Here is a 21,843-nt window from a genome sequence, read left to right as displayed (position 1 = left end):
CTAATGGCCTTTTTTATGGTGGGAGGGGCAAGACTCCAACGCTCAAGCCACGGTACTGACACCGGATGAGAATAAATAACAAAGTATATTAACCGTAATAATGTTGTATAAGAAAATGTTAAATGAAATGCCAAAATTAATAAAGCTGCGTGTGCTTTTTCCAAAATCTTTGAGTTTTAAGTTGAAAAAAAGACGTCAAACCAATTTAACATGACAGTCTAAGTCAGTAACGTCTTTGTTAGCTACGGATAAGTAAATATCACCAAAAGATTTTTTCTCTTTTCTAAAAACGTTTAATAGAACGTTAATAGTAGAACTTGGCATATTAATTAATGATTAGAACGTTAAAAAAACTTTAAAAATTATACAGTTTTAAGTATTGAAAAGTTTAGATATAAAAGTAAACGTAAAAATAAATTTGCATATGATAAAATAAAAAACTTAAAAAAAAACCCGGACATTTTAAATGTTTTCGGCTAGGCTGCCGGACAGAGAATAATAAAAAGGACATGTCCTTTTTTTGCCATGACAAAACGTCTGGTCACCCAAGGTGAAAGGCGCTTTATGCCTCAAGTGATTATTTTGGCGAAGCTTCTCCTTGTTATGCCTGCAACTAATGCCATAAGTAAAATATCATTTTAAGACGCGTCTTAAAGCAAAAAATATTCAATCAACAACAACTAACAAACGCTTGAATCATTTATGTTATTAAATATTCATAAAGATAGAACTGACGCAATTTATATGATTAAAATTGTGAAAGAGTTCGTTGATTGGAAAGAAACACGCTTTATTTTTAAACGACCTACCCAGTAGTATTGCCTCCTCTTCTACCCCCAATACAATTTTTGTTCTTACGTCATAAAATAACTGTTAATAATCTTTTAATCAATAATAAAATAATTAAAAGGGAATTGACTACAAACTTTCTGGGAGTGCTCTTAGATGAAAAATTGTTATGGAAATTTCATATTAAATATATTGAAGGTAAGATCTCAAAAAATATTGCCATGTTATACCGAACAAAACCTTTTCTTAATAACGAGTCTTTAAAAAATTTATATTTTTCGTTTATACACAGTTATCTTTCATACTGTAACAATTCCTGGCGTAGCACTAATCACACTAAACTCAAAAAAATTTATAGTAAACAAAAACATGCTTGCTGGATAGTATTTGGGGCAAGTAGAAAAACACAATGCGAACCTCTCTTACGTCAGCTTGGAGCTTTAAATGCTTTTAAGCTTAATATTCATCAAGTAATGTTATTTATGTTTAAAGCAAAACTTGGGTTTTCTCCAGTAACATTTCAATCCTACTTTAATGAAATCTCCCATAAATATCCAACTAAATTTTCAGTGAATAACTTTGTGGTTCCCATAAACCTTCTTAAATTAAGTTCGTACCAAATTCAATATCAGGGACCTTTAGTTTGGAAAAAATTTCTTCCAATCTTTAGTAAAAAACAAAACTTCGTTTTAAACTGCACTTTGCAAAGTTTTAGGGATGATTCAAAACGGTATTTACTGAACATGGAATTCGATATATTAGATTTCAAATACCTTTTTTGAAAACAATTTAAAGGTTTGGACTGAATCGCTTGAAAATAAATTAAATCTTTATCACTTTCTTTAGCTTTTATTATAATGGTTTCTAACCATTAGTAAAAAAAACAACAAAAATAAAATTGTCTTTTTCGTTCATATTTTTGATGATACTAAATAATCAGCCCAAATACTTATGTTTACATATATTGCTTTTTTTTTTTTTTTTCAATTAAAAAAAGCCTTATTTTTTGTGTGTTTATAACTTTCATGATTTTCTGTCGTTTTTACTTTTTTATTTTTAAAATTATTCTGCTGGAAGATTGTTAGCAACAAATTATTTTATTGCTGAAGTATTTGATTTGTTTTTGTTTTTGTATTTATACTGTCTTTTTGTCTTTTATCATTTATTGTGCATGTAAACTTTTGTGTGACGGGGCTCGGTGATAAGACAACCTGTCTTCTTCTTGCTCCGGCCAGGATTTTTCTTTTATTGTAATTTCTTTTTTGTAATATTTATCAACGGCAAAATAAATAAATAATAATAAAAAAAAAAATTAAAAAAAAAAAAAATCTGCACTCAACATAAATATATCAACCGGAGGCGACCATATCAGCCCATTTGTGTTTAAAGCATGTACCGATGCAGCGGCTACCCCACTCGCTATAATTTTTCAGAAATCGATGGGATCAAGGTTTAATCCCAAAAGCGTGGCTTTCGACAAACGTGACGCCAGTGTTTAAAAAAGGCTCCAGACTCGACCCAGAAAACTACAGGCCTATCTCCATCACCTCTGTACCATGCAAAGTAATGGAAAAAATGGTAAAATAAAAGATCACGCAGCACCTTGTAGTCCATAGACTTAATTTTCGACGCGGCTTCATCAATAAAAAAGCCTGCGTTACAAATCAGCCATGGACTTTCCGATCTTGGGCGTTTCTCTCAAGTTTCCAGTAGACGTGCTGTTTCTTGAATTTGCCATAACCTTCGATAAAGTTCCACACAGAAGGTACTGCAAAAAATTGAATCATACGGAATTGAAGATAACATTCTGAATTGGATAAAAGTTTTCCTCTCAAATCAATCACAGCGCGTTTTTCTAGGTAATACGTTATTCCCTTCGGTAAAAGTTACCGGTGGTGTTCCGCAAAGTTTAGTGCTAGGTACTACGCTGTTTACAATATTTAATAACAACTTACCGAAACACATCTTGAAAAAGGTATAAATGTCATAGAACGCACCTAGCATCGAGTAACCAAAGTACCTCATAAAATAAAGCACTTTGATTACAAGACAAGGTGCATCAAACTCGGCTAGCTGTTGATGGGTTTAGAAAACACGCCCGCTCTGCGTAATTTAACTAACTAAAGTTTTTTAAACAAATGGTAGAAAAATAAAATCAAAGTTAAGGAGATGTTGCCGCAATCCAATTTCAAGTAAAAATTAAACTGCAAAACTTGATGTTTAATATTACATAGTTTATCTCTATAATAAAGCAGAGCCGTCTGTCCTACCCTTAGGCTTGGACGCTTATGACAACAGGCGGCAAATTTAAAATGTAAATGCATTAGAACTTTTTAGAACCTTTCCGAAGTTTCTACAACTTCGCAAAGTTTCCAGAACTTTTCAAAGTTTCCAGAACTTTTCCAAAATTTTTTTAAACTTCTCGAAGGTTCTAAAACTTTTCCGAAGTTTTTCTCCAAGCTTCTAGAACTTTTCGAAGTTTCTGAAACTTCTCCAAGCTTCTAGAACTTTTCGAAGTTTCTAGAACTTCCCCAAACTTCTTGAACTTCTCGACGTTTCCAGAACTTCTTCAAGTTTTTAGAACTTCTCCAAGTTTCTAGAACTTTTCAAACTTTTGAACTTTTGGCCCTTAGAGCATTCTATAAAAATAAAAGATATATATGAGCGCTTTCAGATCTTAATCGATTTAGTATTCTCTGCAAGAATTTCTTTATTTTTGCTAAGCTAATACATAATGGCTACGAATTATAATTAATCGTCGGCCTTCAAAAGCGAAGACAATTTGCCATTAAATGAGATTTAAAAAAGGTTTCAACTAGAAAAAGAAACACCCAAACAGCGTGGACAACGACTCGCACTAGACCGCGAACGACAACGACAACAACAAAAATCAGTAACGCCAAAGCGAGGCGGACGAGCCCACGAGTATGATAAAAAATGGTATTTCAAACAGCGTCTAACAGAGTCAGCTCAACAGCGACAGAGGCAATTGAAAAATGATCGAGAACAACATCAACATTATTGGATACGTCAGAATGGAGATCTTATACACTAACTAGCCCTAACAGGGCTTTCTAGTACGTTCAAATTAATACTACCAGAACAACAATATATAGAAAATAAGAAACATCAGTGCATCCATTGCAGTGCTCTTCATTTTGCAGCTGATTGTAACAATAAGATAGACAACGAATACAATTACTGCAGGAATATAGTTACCATTACTTTATCAATTCAATATTATCCACTAGAATTACAACAGCTGCTGGATGGAAATACCAAAATTTTGCAAAACTTCTGATCAAATTTTCTACATTTCAACAGCGCACAAGCTATGGCTTCAATGGGAGTAAAATTCGACACACAATGAGGAGGTGTGCCATATTGCTTTCGAATCCAAGGACAGATTAAGTAGTTGATGCTCTATTTAAGCCAGTTGCTTAAACGAGTAAACTCATTCGCCAAAATCTTTCGCATGATAAAGGATACAGCCAAATTGAAGAAAAATAAGCGCGTGAGGAGGGCCATGAAGCGTCGCAGGTACAGTTAGTTTTTAACATCGGTCCCGCTTGGATTGAAACGATACAACACGCTGATCACGGTCAAAGGAGCAGCAATATTTATGCTGCGGTTACAATTCACTTACCTACCCGCTTCTATTTTGCATTACACAAATGGAATATTATAGTTATCGACTGGCGATTAGACCAAATAAGTAAAACCCACTTTTACGCGCTGGCAAACTCTTTCAGCAGTACATTGTTGACGCATATGTTATATTAGAACAAAATCGCCAAAATTATGATCAACTACATCAAACCGAATTACGAGCCGAACATTATTGCGTGCTAGCAGATCATTTTGCAACGGACGACGCTACCGATATCCAAGTCGGAAGGAGAACTATATTACCCTTAACATTTCCAGAGAGAGTTCAAGAGCGATAATACAATTTTATCAAAACGTAATGGCTATCGTAGCAAAATATGGAAAACCAGATTTATTTATTACAATTACGTGCAATCCAAAATGGACAGAAATTACAGAAAATCTTTTGCCACATCAAGCACCATTGGACAGATCAAATGTAGCGACGTTAGTAATCCGTATCAAACTAAAAACAATACTGGATGAAATTTTATAAGACAATTTATTACCTGCGATCAGACAATCAACCAGAGAAAGGAGAAGGCCAACATATTTAAATGACTATGTTACTTAAAATCTTTAGTTCTGAGGCTGATGCGATAATCGCTAATTGTTATAAAGCTTTATTGTTACGTTTATAAAATTCTTGTCATAGTATTATTAAAGTTAATTGCATATAATTGCGCCCTCGTTAATTTTTGCTTCTGTATAAAAGTTGTAAATAGAATTTAATTTACAGAGTCAAAATAAAAGTATACAAAGTTGTCTTATTAATAAAAACCTTTTCAGGAAAACTAGTTCTTTTGAGAGCAAAGATGGATTTTGCAGCTGGACAACTGCAACACGTGGCTCATAAGGCAATCAGTGAGCATGAACTGATGCTGAACATGATAATGCTATCTCTATCATTGTTAATCAAAGTGAATACAGGATTGATTGCAAATTTGTTAAACAGTTTTAGAGTAAAAAAAAATATGTGAAAATGTGTTGCGTTAAGGAGTATTTGTCGCCAAATTTCTTTCACGTAAAGTTTAATTATACTTATAGTTTAATTATACTTATAGTTTTAGATTATTATTAAACTATTATTATTATTATGCATATTATTAACCTATTATTATATACATGTTATATATTATTATTATTATATACTTATTATATATTAATTTTAACAAAAATCTAATGATTTATTTTTTTATGCATGACGCATGAGAGTGTTGGCATTTTGTGGATCAGACCAAAAAATTGGATCATGTTGTATTGGCAGTCTTCTCGGCTCATTAGAATTGCTAGCTGAATACAACCCGTTTTTAGCTAAACATAGAAACGCTCAATTAAACCAAGGCAAAGGTAGGACTTCCTATCTATCAGCTAACGCTTGTAAAAAGTTCATCAAGCAACTTGGGGACTCACTTGTACAAGTAATTGGTAGTTATAAATCGCTTTAATATTTTGTTTGATATACTTTAAAGTTGTTTTATAAAGAGCAATTGACAAGTTTGAAATAATATTTTTTATATTTTCAAATTTCTTTCCTACAGTTATTGAACTTAAAACTGCCAAATATTATTCAATAATCGTTGATTCAACCACAGTCGTTTCGCACTTAGATTAACTAACTTTTTTTGTTCGGTATTTAGTGCCGGACGGAAAACTAGTTGAAAGTTTTTGTATCATTCATTCCAATGAGAAATCATGGGGTAGTTAATATGTTCAGTCTTGTCAAAAAGACATTAGAGATACACGAAATCAACATTAGTAATTTCCACGGGTAGTCGTATAATAATGCTTCCAATATCTGTGGCGTCAACACTGGTTTGAAAGTCCATTTTAAGGAGTTAAATCCACTAGATAAATATGTTTCATGCGCCGACCATTTTTTTAAATCTGGTTGGTGTTGCAGCAGCTAAGTCTTGTGTGGCAGCTGCTTCTTTCTTGAGCTATCTTCAATAGCTAGATAACTTTCTTTCTGTTTCAACGCACTGCTCGGAAGTCTTGATATCAAAACTGGAAAAGTTGTAAAAGTTCCTAAAAGTCTTTCACAGGCTTGACGGTCTGCAAAAAAAAAACCTCAATTATTTAGTGTTTTGGATTTCTTGTTCATCTTCCAGATATGGATTCTGTTGCAGTTTCAGCGCAAGCCCTAGATCTTTTAAAAATCTACATAAACAATCACGGTGCATAGGAACATGCTCTCAGACCTTGCTACACATGCCCAGAAATTTTTATTTTGTTTATTATCAGAAGAACCTTCCTTATTTCAAAAATGTAATAAAACAACTTTTTTCACCGGGGGCCTAGGGAGAAATCGCGTTTTTTAGGCGAGTGCCTAGTAATTTTTTTGTTCAAGATAGGTAGCTAAGAGCTAGGTGGCATACTCAGATTTTTATTATGTTAATACTTGTATCTAGTGAGGAAAACTTGCAAAAAGTTTAGGTAATTGGAGCTAACCCAACCATGTCCCGACACCTAACTGCCCCCTTCCTAGAACTAAGTCTCCTAAGACAATTAAAATTTTTCTTAAGTTCTTTCATAATTTTTTTTGTTTTTTTGTTCATTTAACAATATTTTTTGGTAAAAATGTCGTTGGTACATAATATACGAAGAACACGGAAACTCGAAGAGGATCGTAAGATCCTGTCACCGAGAACCGTTTAATAATAAAAAATCATGAACCAATTATTTCAAAAATATATAAAATAAAAAGTAAATACCGTTTAAGAAAACCTTCATACAAAAAAAAATAAGGTATATCAATTATAAAACACCGTTTAACAAAATAATAAAAAATCAAATCAAATATTTTAAATTACATTTAGATAACACTTATAAAAGAGAAACGAGATCAGAAGAACTCAAAAATATTTTCTATTGAGAAAATAATTTTTTTCAGTTTGGTTTTGAAAGTAGAAAAATTCCAAGTTTGGGAAAAATCAAAATTTTTTAAATCTATTTCCACAATAAAACTAGTTTAAAACTAGTTCCACAAAAAAGCTCCGCAATAAGATATAAGAGACCTTCCAAAATTTGTATGCTAATAATGTTGATAAATAAAATTGTCATTTCTTAGATCATATTTGTTTTTGGGCTTTATTGCATATAAATTTTGAAAAGGAGTTAAGTTTATCTTTTTAACATTTTAACATTTAAACATAAAGCAAAGAATGTTAAAAACATTTAGTTGGTATATATTAAGAATATTCATTTTGAATAAAAGTGGTTTTGCATGAGTAAAACGATCTTTAAAGTTTATTAGTCGTGCTATATGCTTCTGCTGCCGATAAAGAGGATCTAATTGACTTTTTTTAGCACTACCCCATGCAATATTTTTCATAATTTACATGGCATTGAATAAGTGAGTAATAAAGTTGAATTAATGCATATTTATTTACAAAATTTCTCACTTTGTATAACATTCCAAGATTTTTTGAAACTTTGTTGCGTAAGGTTTCAATATGATTTCCATGTGAGATTTTCATCAATAAGAACATCAAGAAAAAGTATAACTTTTGATTGTTTTATTTGAATATCATCTATATATATTTGAGGCATGTCGTTTGGCAAAAGATATTTTTTGGATTTTGGATGAAATAGAGTCCATTTAGTTTTTCAATGCTTATTGATAACTTATTTGACTTAAACCATTTTGAAATTTTAATTAGCTCTATGTTCATGTCATTAAATAGTGTTATGATATTAATGCTAGACAGCAAAAAGTTTGTGTCATCAGCAAACATTACTGTTTTTAAATTTGAGGCATTATAAAGATCATTAATAAAAAAGAGAAAAAGAAGTGGTCCTAGTATATTGGCTCTTGGGGGACACCACATGTTGTACATGTTGTACATTGGCCCTTGGGGGACACCATTTGTTGTAGAGGATACATCAATTTGCACATACTGTTTACGATCGCTTAAATAGCTCTTAAGTAATTTTAGAAAATTACCACAGATTCCATAATTTTTTAGTTTTTTAATACGAATCTCATGATTTATCGTATCAAAGACTTTTGATAGATCTATGAACACTGCAAGAGTAAATTGTGATTTTTCAAACGAATCTGCAATATTTCTAGTCGGATGAAGCACTGCGTGTTTAGTGGAATTATTTTTTTTAAAACCCATATTGGGTTGTATTTAGTATTTTATTTTTAGAAAGATGATCATAAATTTTATTTTTTTTATTTTTTTATTTGATAAGTCCCCCCCCCCCCCCTTTAAATATTGGTGTAACTTTGGCTATCTTTAGTTGATCAGGAAATATACCTTGTTTTATTGAACAACTAAAGACCTGAAAGAGTATAGTTTTTATGAACTCGTAAGAATTGATTATAATGTTACCATTTATTTGATCTGGGTCTATCACTTTATTGATTTTTAGCATTGGAAAGTTCAAAGTTATTAAGTATAGAAATTATCGGAAGATTAAAATCATTTATTGTGTTAGTTATAATTGGAATATTTTTTTCTAAATTTGGACCAATAGTTACAAAAAAGTTTTTTATTTGATTTGCTATATCTTTAGGATTATAAAAAAAATCATTATTGTTTTTAATAAATTTTGGTAAGTTGCATGTTTTAATTTTTTGATTGCCAGAAGTTTCATTTAAAATTTGCCATGTGCGTTTAGCATTATTCTTAAACTTCACTAATAAGTTTGAATAGTATTTTTTTTTTAAGTTTTTTTTTTTGACTTTCAAAAAGCTTTACATAGTTTTTATAAATTTCCTTATTTTTATCTGTTTTTGTTTAACTTTGAAAGTTTTCCTGAGTTCTTTGGTAATTCATGGTGACTTTAAGCTTTTTTTTTTAAGTTAACTTTATATTGTTGGAAGTTTGCATCATAAACTTCATAGAATGTTCTAAAGAATGAGTTATAAACCACATTTGCTTCCGAAGAAAAATTTATGTTTCCAATGCAGTAATGATAGTTGTTCATTAAATGATGCAATATTTACTTCACTGAAACAGCGTTTTAGGAAAACTTGTTTTTCATTTGTAATTGTTCAGTATTTATTGAAAAGAAAGTAGGAAAATGATCTGAAACATTTTTAATTAACCCTTTTTATGAGATTCATTAAAAGTGTCTGTTGTCATTGTATTATCTATTAAGGATACTGACTTTAAAGTTACTCTTGTTGGTTTATTAATTAGCGGAATTGCACCGTTTTCAAACAAATCATTATAAAAACTATTAATTTTGGAATTTACGTGATATTTTAATGCGTCTAAATTCATGTCACCAATTATGTAATTTAATTTCTTTTCTATTGTACATTTTTTTATAATATCAGTAATTAAAAAGGACTTGAAACTATTTATTTCACCAGATAGTGGGCGATAACAGAAACTTAAAAGTATATTTTTAGTTTTTTGGGCTAAAATTTCAATTGTTAAAACCTCTTTATCGGCATCAGAAATACTCATGTAAGGCCTATTTATAAACCGCATTCTATCACTTACATAAAAAAGTACTCCACCGCCTCGTTTTTTTTTACGTGCTAAAGATACAGGATTAAAACCTGGCAGGTGAAGACTCGAGTTAGATATAGCCTCATGAAAACTACAACAAGTTTCTGTTAGGCATATAACGTTAAAAATATTTAAAGTTTCCTCAATATTATTCTTAAAATTTTCAAAATTCTTTTTTTAAACTTCTTATGTTAAAATGTATCACATTTAAGCAATCTCGCTCGAGAAGTTCTTTTAGTTGGTTGTTATAAAAATAAGAACAATTGTTTAACAATTTACCTGTTTTAAATATCCCGTAAAATATTAAGCATCAAAAAATAAAAAATAAAAAACTATTTTATACTTGGCGACTTTTTGCATCAACTATCTTTTCTACCCATTCACGAATGATAATAGGAGATAAATAACATACTTTATATAGGAGATAAATAACATACTTTATAGGAGATAAATAAGATACTAGGAGATAAATAACATAGGAGATAAATATAGGAGATAAATAATAGGAGATAATATAGGAGATAAATAATAGGAGAATAGGTCATAGGAGATAAATAACATACTTTCGTTGTTTTCCTTCTCTTAACATTTTATCTCTTAAATCTTTTCGTATTTGAACAGTTTAGTAACAGAAATCCTCGTTGATACAGATGTTCATTCGTTTAAGCCTTAAAGATCTCTTCATTATATCAATCTTATCTTTATAGTTTAGGAGTTTTAAAATTATTGTGTTATTTTTTTAGCATCTCTTGGTCCGGTTCTATGTGGTCGTTCAATTTTAACATCATTGATTTCAAGCGTCTCCTCAAATAGTTTAACTCTTCCCAGCTTTCGTTTTCACTTTCTTTTATTCCAGTTATCCTTAGGTTATTTTTTCTCAATCGATCTTCTATTTCCCTTAACTTGTTGTTTATTTTATTTACAGCGCTTTTATCTTTTACCTGACTTCTTACTTTCTTTGTTTGCTCTTTTACTTTTTCAAATTTTGATGTGACTATTTCATCGTTTACATGAATAAATTTTTTAATATCGTTTAACTCGTTTTCTAAAGACGTATGATTAGATATTTCCAAAGCTTTTGTAATACTAACAATTTTTGTTGAACTGTTTATAACGTCTGTTTCAAGTTTATTAAATCTTTCGGTAATAATTTTTAAATTAGCAGTTGTAATTGCAGTAAAACTTTTTTCTAATTCTTTTAATAGTTTATGACTTTCTTCAACTATTGTGTTATTTTGTTTTCCCAAAAGTAAGCTAATTAATTTTTCTATACTTTCCATTGATATATACTTGCGTATATTGCGTATAAGTTTAAGTTAGACCAAAATTTATTAACAGATTTTATGTTTGATCAAAAAGTCTTTTTTCGTTTAAGATTTATGACCATAAGAAGTTTAAAGTTCCACAAATTTACCCCCTAAAATAAATTTGAATGGTTATTAAAATTCCACAAATTTAACTGAACTTTATTAATCACTTACTACTATTGACGAGTACTACTATTTAGTCATTACTATTATTAGAATTTAGTTATGACAGTTACTATTTCAAAATTTAATAATTAGCAACGGCTGACCGTTGCTAGTTGCTAATAATTAACATAATAACTCCTTACACGCGTTGAATTTTAAACTAAAAACATGCCTTTGGTCATTTAATTGAAATTTAATTAATGGGGTCGATATATTATGCCAACATTATAAATGCACATTGGAAGTTTTTATTTGAAGTAATCTTTTTAAAATGTCAACCAAAAGAACTGGTTGATTTTGTTAAATTTTTTGCATTTGCTGCTTCAGGAAACGCAAGGGTTTAAGACCTATAAATAATGACGAAAAAACATATATAAATCTAAATAAAAAGAAAAAAGACTATTCAAATCTTATCAAATTAATATTCTGCTAATAACTTAGACCTTCCTACTATGCCGTGTAATGAAAGTAAAATGTACGTATTTATATATAATGTACTTTAGCTAAAGTTTAGTTACGTTATTATGGGAACAATAGTTACTAGACATACGCTATGAAATTTAGACCTGATTACCTGAGTTATCAGAGGCAGAAAATGTGAATGTTTTATATGTGAAAATAGGCGCAAATCAAAAATAGAAAAATATTGGCCCCTTCGGTTGAATGTGTTTTGGGAAAACGTGCTTATAAAGGTGGCAAAGACGTTCCAAAAAATGCAAAAAGTCTTATTTGTCCAGATTTCTATATTCAAGTGTCACAAGGAATTTCACATCCTTGTACGAAGTTAGAAAGATAAAAGAATATGACGGCCATTGTAAGATCAACACCCCCTACAACGCAAGGAAAAGTTCTGTCTTGTTCTATTAAAGGCTTTTCCACAAATGAATCAGGGAACACTTTAGCTTTGAAAACTTTTGGTTTAAAGCAACTTGTTGTCTCTGTCGAAAAGACTCAACTTAAAAAACCTTTCTTTTCTTTGGATAAATTGAACAAACTTCAACTAAAACTACATACCAGGTAAGGTTTTGATGCTTAAATTTTTTTTTAAATAATTTACTTGTGAATTTAAAGCCAATTTTTTAACTAATTTTGTTATGACTTCTAAGTAATCGCAATTTGATTGAAGTTACACACTTTTTGTGAAGTGAAAGAGGACGGAAAATTGTGGAATCCGGTTTCCAAATTAAACTGACTGAGAGCAACCAGCTTGGAATATTATTCGATGTTAACAAATTTCCATTATTATTAGGATTAAATGAAAGCAAAGAGGTAAGTAATCTATTACTTACAATTTTTTTAAATGACTAGAATGCAATCTGTATTATTCATTTTGAGTTTTATTCATAAATACTTGGTAGAAAAAGATATCCCTACGATGTATTGCAATGACGTTGAAGAGCTTGTAGCAATGGTGCTTTATCACAGACATTAAGAAACAAATGATGTTGATGTAAAATTAGGTGTAGACGGAGGGCAGGGATTCCTTAAAGTTACTCTATCAATCACCCTAAAACCAGAGTTAGAAAATAATAAAATCCCAAATAAATTGAGAAAGTGTGACGGACATGCGTTAAAAGATTTCAAAGATACATAAAACTATTATACTGGCCATTTTGCCTTTATTGAGCAAAAAATACCATAATCTGCGGATGGTTTTCAATAAATGGAATATTTCTTCTTTAGATTACACAGTATCTGAAGATCTAAATGTTTTGCTTCAAATGGTTGGAAAACAAACTGTAACACCAAAGCACCCTTGTCCGCTTTGCATGACCTCATCTCCTAACTTTCCAAAAGCTGATCATTATTCTTTAGAATCTTTGTGCAGATTATACGACCAATGAATATCTGATGGTGTATAATTAAAAAATGCAAAAATGTTCAAAAATGTTGTTCAACCTCCTTTATTAACAGGGGACAAAAATAAAAAAATAATAGAGCTTGTAAATATTCCCAGTCTACATACACTCTTAGGTGTTATAGACAAAATTTTAAAAGAGATTGAAAAAAGTTTATTCGAAAACAAGGAGTGTGGGTTACAGTTTGTCAACCGATATCTGTCTACGATAAACATCTACAGAGTATCTTACCAAAGGCAGCATTGTTTGGAGGCAATGCTTGCAATAAGTTGCTTAAAAATATAGATAGCTCTGAGCTGTTTTTTCAGGAGTCCAGTCTTGGAAATCCCGTATCCAAATACATCAAGGTACTTAGAGATTTTGAAAAAGTAGTCCATGGCTGTTTTGGAAAATCATTAAGCTCTACTTATGTCAAAGATATAGAGCAGTTTTCTACGAGCTATAGAAAATTAGGGGCTACAATTCCAAACAAGGTACTCATAGTTGAGCAACAAATTATCGAATTCATTAACATGATAGGTGGAGTCTTTGGTATGATAAATAAATTTTAAGTTTTAAAAAAGATTAAAATAAGATTATTTAATTATAATAATAGTAATTAAATACTTAATATTACAACAATACAGCAGTTTATGCAAGTTTAAACTTGCATAAACTATGACGATTATTCATTAAATAAACTAAAACTTATTTGGTGCATTTTATATTCTGTAGGCTTAGGTTACTGGACCGAACAAGCTCTTAAATCCATTCACCAGAATTTCAATGACTTTTGGCGAATGAGAAAAATGGAGAACAAAGCCCAAACCATATTGAAGCGCTAAATAAAGCAGTTGTTGCTTACAACTACAAACACTTTTAAAGTAGCTTTCAATTTGCAGGTAGCTTGTAAAAAGTATAATATCAACCTCTTATGAACAATTGTTTAACATAATTTCTTGATATATGATATGATGATATATGACATGCAAAATATAAATAATAATTTAACCACATAGACCAAAAAAATTTTTCACGGCGATTAAGTAATTGTAGCAACCCCTATTGGACCCCTATTACCCCATCACTAGTGTATGGTTCCTAACTTATGATAGAACTTAAGAAAAATTTTAATTATCTTAGGAGACTTAGTTCTAGGAAGGGGGTAATAAGGGATTGGGGCAGGGTTGGGTTAGCTCTAATTACCTAAACTTTTTGCAAGTCATCCTCATTAGATACCAGTATTAACATACTAAAAATCTGAGTATGCCACCTAGCTCTTAGTTACCTATCTTGAACAACAAAATTACACGGCACTCGCCTAAAAAACGCGATTTCTCCCTAGGCCCCCGGTGAAAAAAGTTATTTTTTACATTTTTAAAATAAGGAAGAGTCTTCTGATAATAAACAAAAAAAAATTTCTGGGCTTGTGTTGCAAGGTCTCAGAGTATGTCTCTATGCACCGTGCAATGCGGACATTTAATTTCCAAATTAATGTCTGCATTTCAAGAGTTTCGTATTCGCTTCAATTAATATTGGTGCCGGTGACCAAAGAAACTTGTATCACATTCCCAATGTTGTTCTAAGAATGTTTCTTTCTGCTGCTGTTACAAATTGCATAAGTAGAAAAGAAAGATCTATTTTTTCAATGCCTATTCTTGGGATTACGTTGTTATAATTACCAAATTTACTAAATAAATTTTAGTCTTGTGCAATAATTTATTATGAAAAGCATATAAAAAATCATGTTTGCGTGCGTATTTTAAAGTTTGAGTGAGGGAGGGGGAAGGAGAAGCCTGAGAGCCCACGATTGCTGTTTCGCTGGGGGTCAGGATGGCCCAAAGACAGGCCAACCTGACCCCCAGGTTATTTATTAAGTAGATATTCTACATAACAACCATCAAATATGACTAAAACTTTTGATTTTTCAATGGTTTTACAACTTTGATAAAATACTTAAGTCAATCAACCAAACCTGCATTAGACATTCAACTTTTCAAGAGTGTAATAAATATTGTTACACTCTGATATGATGATGTATCTATGTTTTATCCTTATAAAATAATGGATTAACATAGCTAGAATCCTGCAGCGCATACAAAACTAAAGTAAACACTAAAAATTACTAAATTAAACTTTTGTTGCTTATTAGTAATTATTCTCACTCATTTTCATCTCATTTTCATCTGATCGTCATTTTGTTTGTTCTACCCAATTGAACTTCCATCTTCCATAAACTTCTTGTACTGTATGTAGTGTAACTTCATCCATATTCAAAAGTCTTTTCCAGAGATTATTAGGTAATTCGCAATGAATTCTCATAAATTATATGTAATATATTATTATTTATAATAACGTATTAGTTTATTATGTTATTTTTATTGTTTTTTCATTTTTATTATTATTTATTTATTTTGCCGTTGATAAATATTACAAAAAAGAAATTACAATAAAAGAAAAATCCTGGCCGGAGCAAGAAGAAGACAGGTTGTCTTATCACCGAGCCCCGTCACACAAAAATTTACATGCCCAATAAATGATAAAAGACAAAAAGACAGTATAAATACAAAAACAAATCAAATACTTCAGCAATAAAATAATTTGTTGCTAACAATCTTCCAGCAAAATCATGAAAGTTATAAAAACACAAAAAAAATGCGTTGTTTAATTAAAAAAAAAAAAAAAAAAGCAATATATGTAAACATAAGTATTTGGGCTGATTATTTAGTATCATCAAAAATATGAACGAAAAAGACAATTTTATTTTCGTTGTCTTTTTTACTAATGGTTAGAAACCATTATAATAAAAGGTAAAGAAAGTGATAAAGATTTAATTTATTTTCAAGCGATTCAGTCCAAACCTTTAAATTGTTTTCAAAAAAAGTATTTGAAATCTAATATAACCGAGACGTGACATTATAACGTAACGCTACGTGAAGAATGTTACGTAACAACACGTAACGTTTTGACATATTGACACGTAACATTGTAAACTATTGTTTATATCAATGTAATTTTTTTCATTTGTACATTTATATATAGAGAGAACGCTACTATGTGTAAAGAGCTAAATAAAAAGAAAGAAGTGAAATTAAGTTAGAGAGTGTAGACAGATATATAACGTATAGTTTGCAAACTATACACGTAATTGGGTATTTTTGTGGTTTTTCCTACTCTGGCTAATTGCCATATCTAAGCCACATACCCGGGGCTACCGAAGACAAGTTCAGCTAACTAATGAGCATCATCACCAGCGTCGCTGACTAAGAGTAAGCGAATTTAGGAAGAGCGAAGTAAGTTAGAGTGAAAGTCAGAAAAAGTTGAGTTAGGATGACAGTCTAGAGAAAGCGTACAGATTTTGCACTAGACGTTTGAACGTGCAATTCAAACTATATACGTAATTAACTTTAGCTAATTTTAATACTCACACTCATCATAAAAAGGTTGAAACTTTATATACATTTTTGCCTGTGGGTTTATAAAAACTCGGGAAGCATCCCAGTGAGCACGGTACGTTTTAAAAACGTTTTTTAGACGTTTTTATAAGATTTAAACCTAATAAAAACGTCCATAGAACGTTTTAAAAACGTACTGTGCCCACTGGAATTACGCTTATATTATTGACCAAAAAAAACGTAACGTGACGTAACAAAATCTAGATATGAGACGTAGTTAAAAAACGTCTCAAATATTGATTTTTTTAACATTAAGTTACGTTTCAGTCTACACTTTTTAAAAGTTGCACTTGTATAAGTTAAAATAAAATAATTGAAACGTAACATAGCGATTGAAACTTTTTCTTTTCGTGACAAATTAGTTACAAAATAAAAAAACTAATTAAGACAAATCTATTTTACAGTTAAAATAAACGATAATAATTAGGAGTTTTAAAAAAAATATTTTTTAATCACAAATGTCTGGACAAATGCATTGTTAAAAACTCATGATCATGAGTTACAGTATTTAACAAAATTATTTTATAAACAATATTATTTAAGTATTTGATTATTTATGTTTTCGGTTTTTGAAAACGCAATAACACGCTTGTCAAAAGCGTTATTAAGTTAAGCTATCTAAGGTACTTATTTCTTTTAAAAGTATAACCAGTAGGAAGTAACGCAAGGTAAAACATTTAAGAATAGACATTTCTCTAATTCGATTGTGCAACTGATTACTTCAATATGAGGCCAATAAGGACAAAATTGTAAACAAACTATATTCGTACTAAATAAAAATGTCTTAGTTTAACTATAGCATCAGACTAATTGTTGAAAAAAAGTGGAAGAGGGAAGTATTACTGTATATCATTGTATAGAAATTCATTTTATAATAACAATATAAAAAAAACTAATATCTGTCTGTTTTCTTTCCCGAACTAAGAGAAAAAACTCGATGTTCACAAAGCTTGGTGTAACAAAATATGTTAATATAGACGTAAAGAAGGTGCTGATAATTTTTAAATAATAAAACACACTAAAGAGCAGGAGTTTCACTTTAGGCCTTAGGATATCAAAATTAGTTGCAGTAAAATATCTTAAAAAAAAGAAATGAAGTTTAAAGCTGCAAATGTTTAACTTGCTATAACTTCTTTGTGTAATAGTTGATTTCTTCATTTAAGACAACACAAGAAAAATTACCTTGAAAATCTCCATTTAAAAGGTCAAAATAGCCAGAGTTCACGACTAAGTTAAGCAATAAAAAACTTTATACATTACTGGATTTCACAAATAGTTAAAGTTGTGAAAACTGTAAGCTGTTGTCATGCGAAAAAAACAAACGTTTAAAAAAGATTAGTAGTAGTTTATGAAAATTAATAGAGCTTGCCTGAAGAATATAAAAGTTTAAAAATAATTAACGACCAATTGATAAAAAAATAATATTGTTAGTTACAAAAAAGGTGATAAATGTTTTAACTCGTTGACTGGCATGAGATAAGAAACTTTTGGCATTTTATTTGAATATTTAAATCCTGCAAATGAACGTAAAATTATGAAGTATTATCATCCTGAACATAATTCTGAATTAAAGTTACCCAAAGAATTGTTTACATATCCTTCATATTTTACATGTCTGGTTATAGGTGAAACATGATTGATCAACTATCGATTGACCAACTATTCTTGTTATTAACATGGCTTCGACTTTTTAATTTAAATTTTATTTCCTGGTTCAAGACACCAAAAGCTATTGCGTCAATATCTTATTATATGGTTAAATTTGATATACCATAAACTTGGTACAATACTATTTTAGTCTAATTTATATTACCAAAAACTTAACATATCGTAATGTTTCAAATAGACTTATCCTAAAACAAAAGTTATTATTGACTGTTTTAAATTGGTTTGTCAAATAAATTCAAGCCTTACAGTTCAAAGTAGTTTGTTTTCCCATTTATCTTATACCATTTTATCTTTAAAGGATTAGTTGGAATTGCTTTTTTTGGTACAATAATATTTTGTTAGTGAACTACTTGTTGGTTCTATCTCTGATATTGAAATAGTTAATTTTGCTTAAATTTGCTTAAGCCTTTTGGTATAATACGTAATTGAAGAAATCAACTATTACACAAAGAAGTTATAGAAAGTTAAACATTTGCAGCTTTACAAATTCATGGAGAATGTGCCATTTTTACTCTATAGATCCTCTTATAAAACTGTAAAAATACATGAAATGTACTATTTATTATTGAGACAAAATACATTTTTTATAAAAATACTCCAACTTATCTACAAACATATATAAAAATACTCCAACTTATCTACAAATTATATATATATATATATATATATATATATATATATATATATATATATATATATATATATATATATATATATATATATATATATATATGTATATATATATATATATATATATATATATATATATATATATATATATATATATGTATGTATGCATATATATTCCTTGAATTGATTTACAAGTCCATCTGGACTAGCACCATGACAAGTAATACATAGTTAATCTTATAATCCAGTTTCAACAATTTTCTTATGATTTAACATGTCTTTGACATTTGTGAATTTTTTATTGTCTTCTGTAAATTGTTTTACCAAAAATTCAAAGTTTTTTTTTTTAATAAATAAACAAAAAAATTAGTAACTAAGAAGGATTATTTAAGCGATTTGTTGCTATTTGTTTACATTTTTGTCCTTACTGGCCTCGTTTTAATGTTAAGAAAATAGTTGCGCAATCGAATTAGAGAAATGAAAATTAGAGAAATAAAACGTTTTAAATCTTAAATGTATTTAATTAACGTATTTTCATTACGTTAACGCAATTAAATAACGTCACAAATAGAAATTTTTTTACGTTACATTACGCTTTTTTTTCCTTTAAACTGTAACAAATTGAGACGTAACGTAACATTAAAAAATTCTATGATTGAGACGTATTTTAGTTACATCTCAAATCTAAATTGAGTTACGTAACATTACGTCTCTATATATTACATTTTATATAATATTAGGTTAAAAAAAACAAACAGTTAAGACGTAACGTTGCGTATTGAGACTTTATTGTTTTTTCGTGACAAAGTAACCAATTGAGACAAAGCTATTTTACAATAAAAATAAAATAAATGATAAACAAACAAATCCCCTATGATGTTTTAATGTTACGTCACGTCTCAATCGGTTACATTTGGTTACAAGGTTACATTCTCTATTTTTTCATTAAATATTAAGTAAATAAACTTGATAATGCAGTAATGGTTTGTTACTGCATTATCAATACTATCTTTTATTTTTAATTTTATTGTAAAATAGCTTCGTCTCAATTGGTTACTCTGTCACGAAAAAACAATAAAGTCTCAATACGCAACGTTACGTCTCAATTGTTTTTTTTTTAACTTTATAAAATGTAACCAATTGTTGTAGTAATTACAACAGTAATTATTTGCTTAAGCCAGTTATGTGTACTCTCTGACTTAACACACTTTTATATCTCTCTATACGTAGTAGTCTATACATGGTGGCGCTCTCTCTCCATATATAAATGTACATATATAAAAAAAAAAGTTAAATAAATAGATATTATAGATTACAATGTTACGTATCATTAGGTCGAAATGTTACGTTTTGTTACGTAACATTTCTCACATAGCGTTACGTTTACGTAATGCTGTGTGAGAAATTTACGTACGTATACGGTTACGTAAAAATAACAGACATTTTGCACGTAACGTAACGAATCCCGTTTATGTTACAATACTTAACGTAACTTTAAAATATTAGGGGAATACTGCATTATCAAATTTATTTACTTATTATTTAATTAAAAAAATAGAGAATATAACCTTGTTACGAATTGAAACCGATTGAGACGTAACGTAACTTTAAAATGTTATAGGGGATAATTATTGCCACGTAAAAAACGTGTTTATTCGCACGTAAAAAACGTGCGAATAGACACGATAAGATAATTAGTTACAATCTCGCTCTTTAATAAAAATCGTACTTTAATAAAAAAAAAAAGGGAAAAAATCATCCGATTTAATAAAAATTGAAATAACAATTATTTTTTTTATTTGATTCTTAAATTTAAAAATAATCTAGCGCTTATAGTGTACATTCATCGACTGACTATATAGGGATATCGCAGAGCAAATTAACACATAACAGTGTAGTGTTTATGTAAAGACTGACTTTCTAGGGATATATGCAGTGGAGCGTGAATATATGGAGAAAGTTTTTAGGTTTAGCAGGCAAACTTATAATTAAAAAAAAGTACTTTAAAATGTTTATTTTATCCGTTGGGACGTTTTTTTTTTTTTTTCAATGAAAACGAAAATTTATTTATATTTAAGTAATTTTAAACTTTAGATTGGCTTTTAAAATACTTAAATTATTAATTATTATTTTTTGTTAATTTTTATTATAAAAAAACTTGACATTAATTATTTAACATGCAAATAGACTACAAAAAGATATAGCTTGTTTTACCCTAATAAATTTGTAAATAATAAAAATTATAGAAATAAAGAAAATTAAAGATTGAAAAAACCAAAAAAAAAAAAACGCATGTACAAAGTCTAAATTACGACTTTTCCCTTGAGTAAAACATTTACTTTAATTTTATCTTATTCCAATATTTATTCATAATGTAATCCCAAGTGGTTTTTTTAATGATGCATATCTAGTTAACAACTGTTTGCTTACTAAATTAAAAAAAAAACACCTACTAAAATTAAAGTATTCTTAATTAATATTAATTACTTAAAAAATTCTTCTTTTTTTTATTTAAAAAAATTAGTTAATGAGGTGCTTGAAGAAGTCCTATGGGTCACATACCGTTAGTAACTCTTCGAGCACCGAAGAATAGAATTAAACTAGGAAGTTCGGGCCTCCTTTCTTTCCAATGATGCATAACGGCCAGAGCCGATTTTGAACCACGGACCTACAGTTCTGAAGCCAGAAATCTAACTCTGAAAATACAACTGCTGCTTATGCATTACTCATCGCGTGTTGGATTGAAAATAATGCCTTTGTAGTTAGGAGATTTGATTTACTTTAGATTTTAATTTAATTAATCAATTGTTATTGAGTTTTTAAAGGGAAAGCAAAATTTACGATTACTTATATAATTTTAGTTTTAAACCTA

This window comes from Hydra vulgaris, chromosome 15 (genome assembly GCF_038396675.1).
Source record: "Hydra vulgaris chromosome 15, alternate assembly HydraT2T_AEP".
Taxonomy (NCBI): domain Eukaryota; kingdom Metazoa; phylum Cnidaria; class Hydrozoa; order Anthoathecata; family Hydridae; genus Hydra; species Hydra vulgaris.
Note: the sequence above shows the minus strand (reverse complement) of the source record.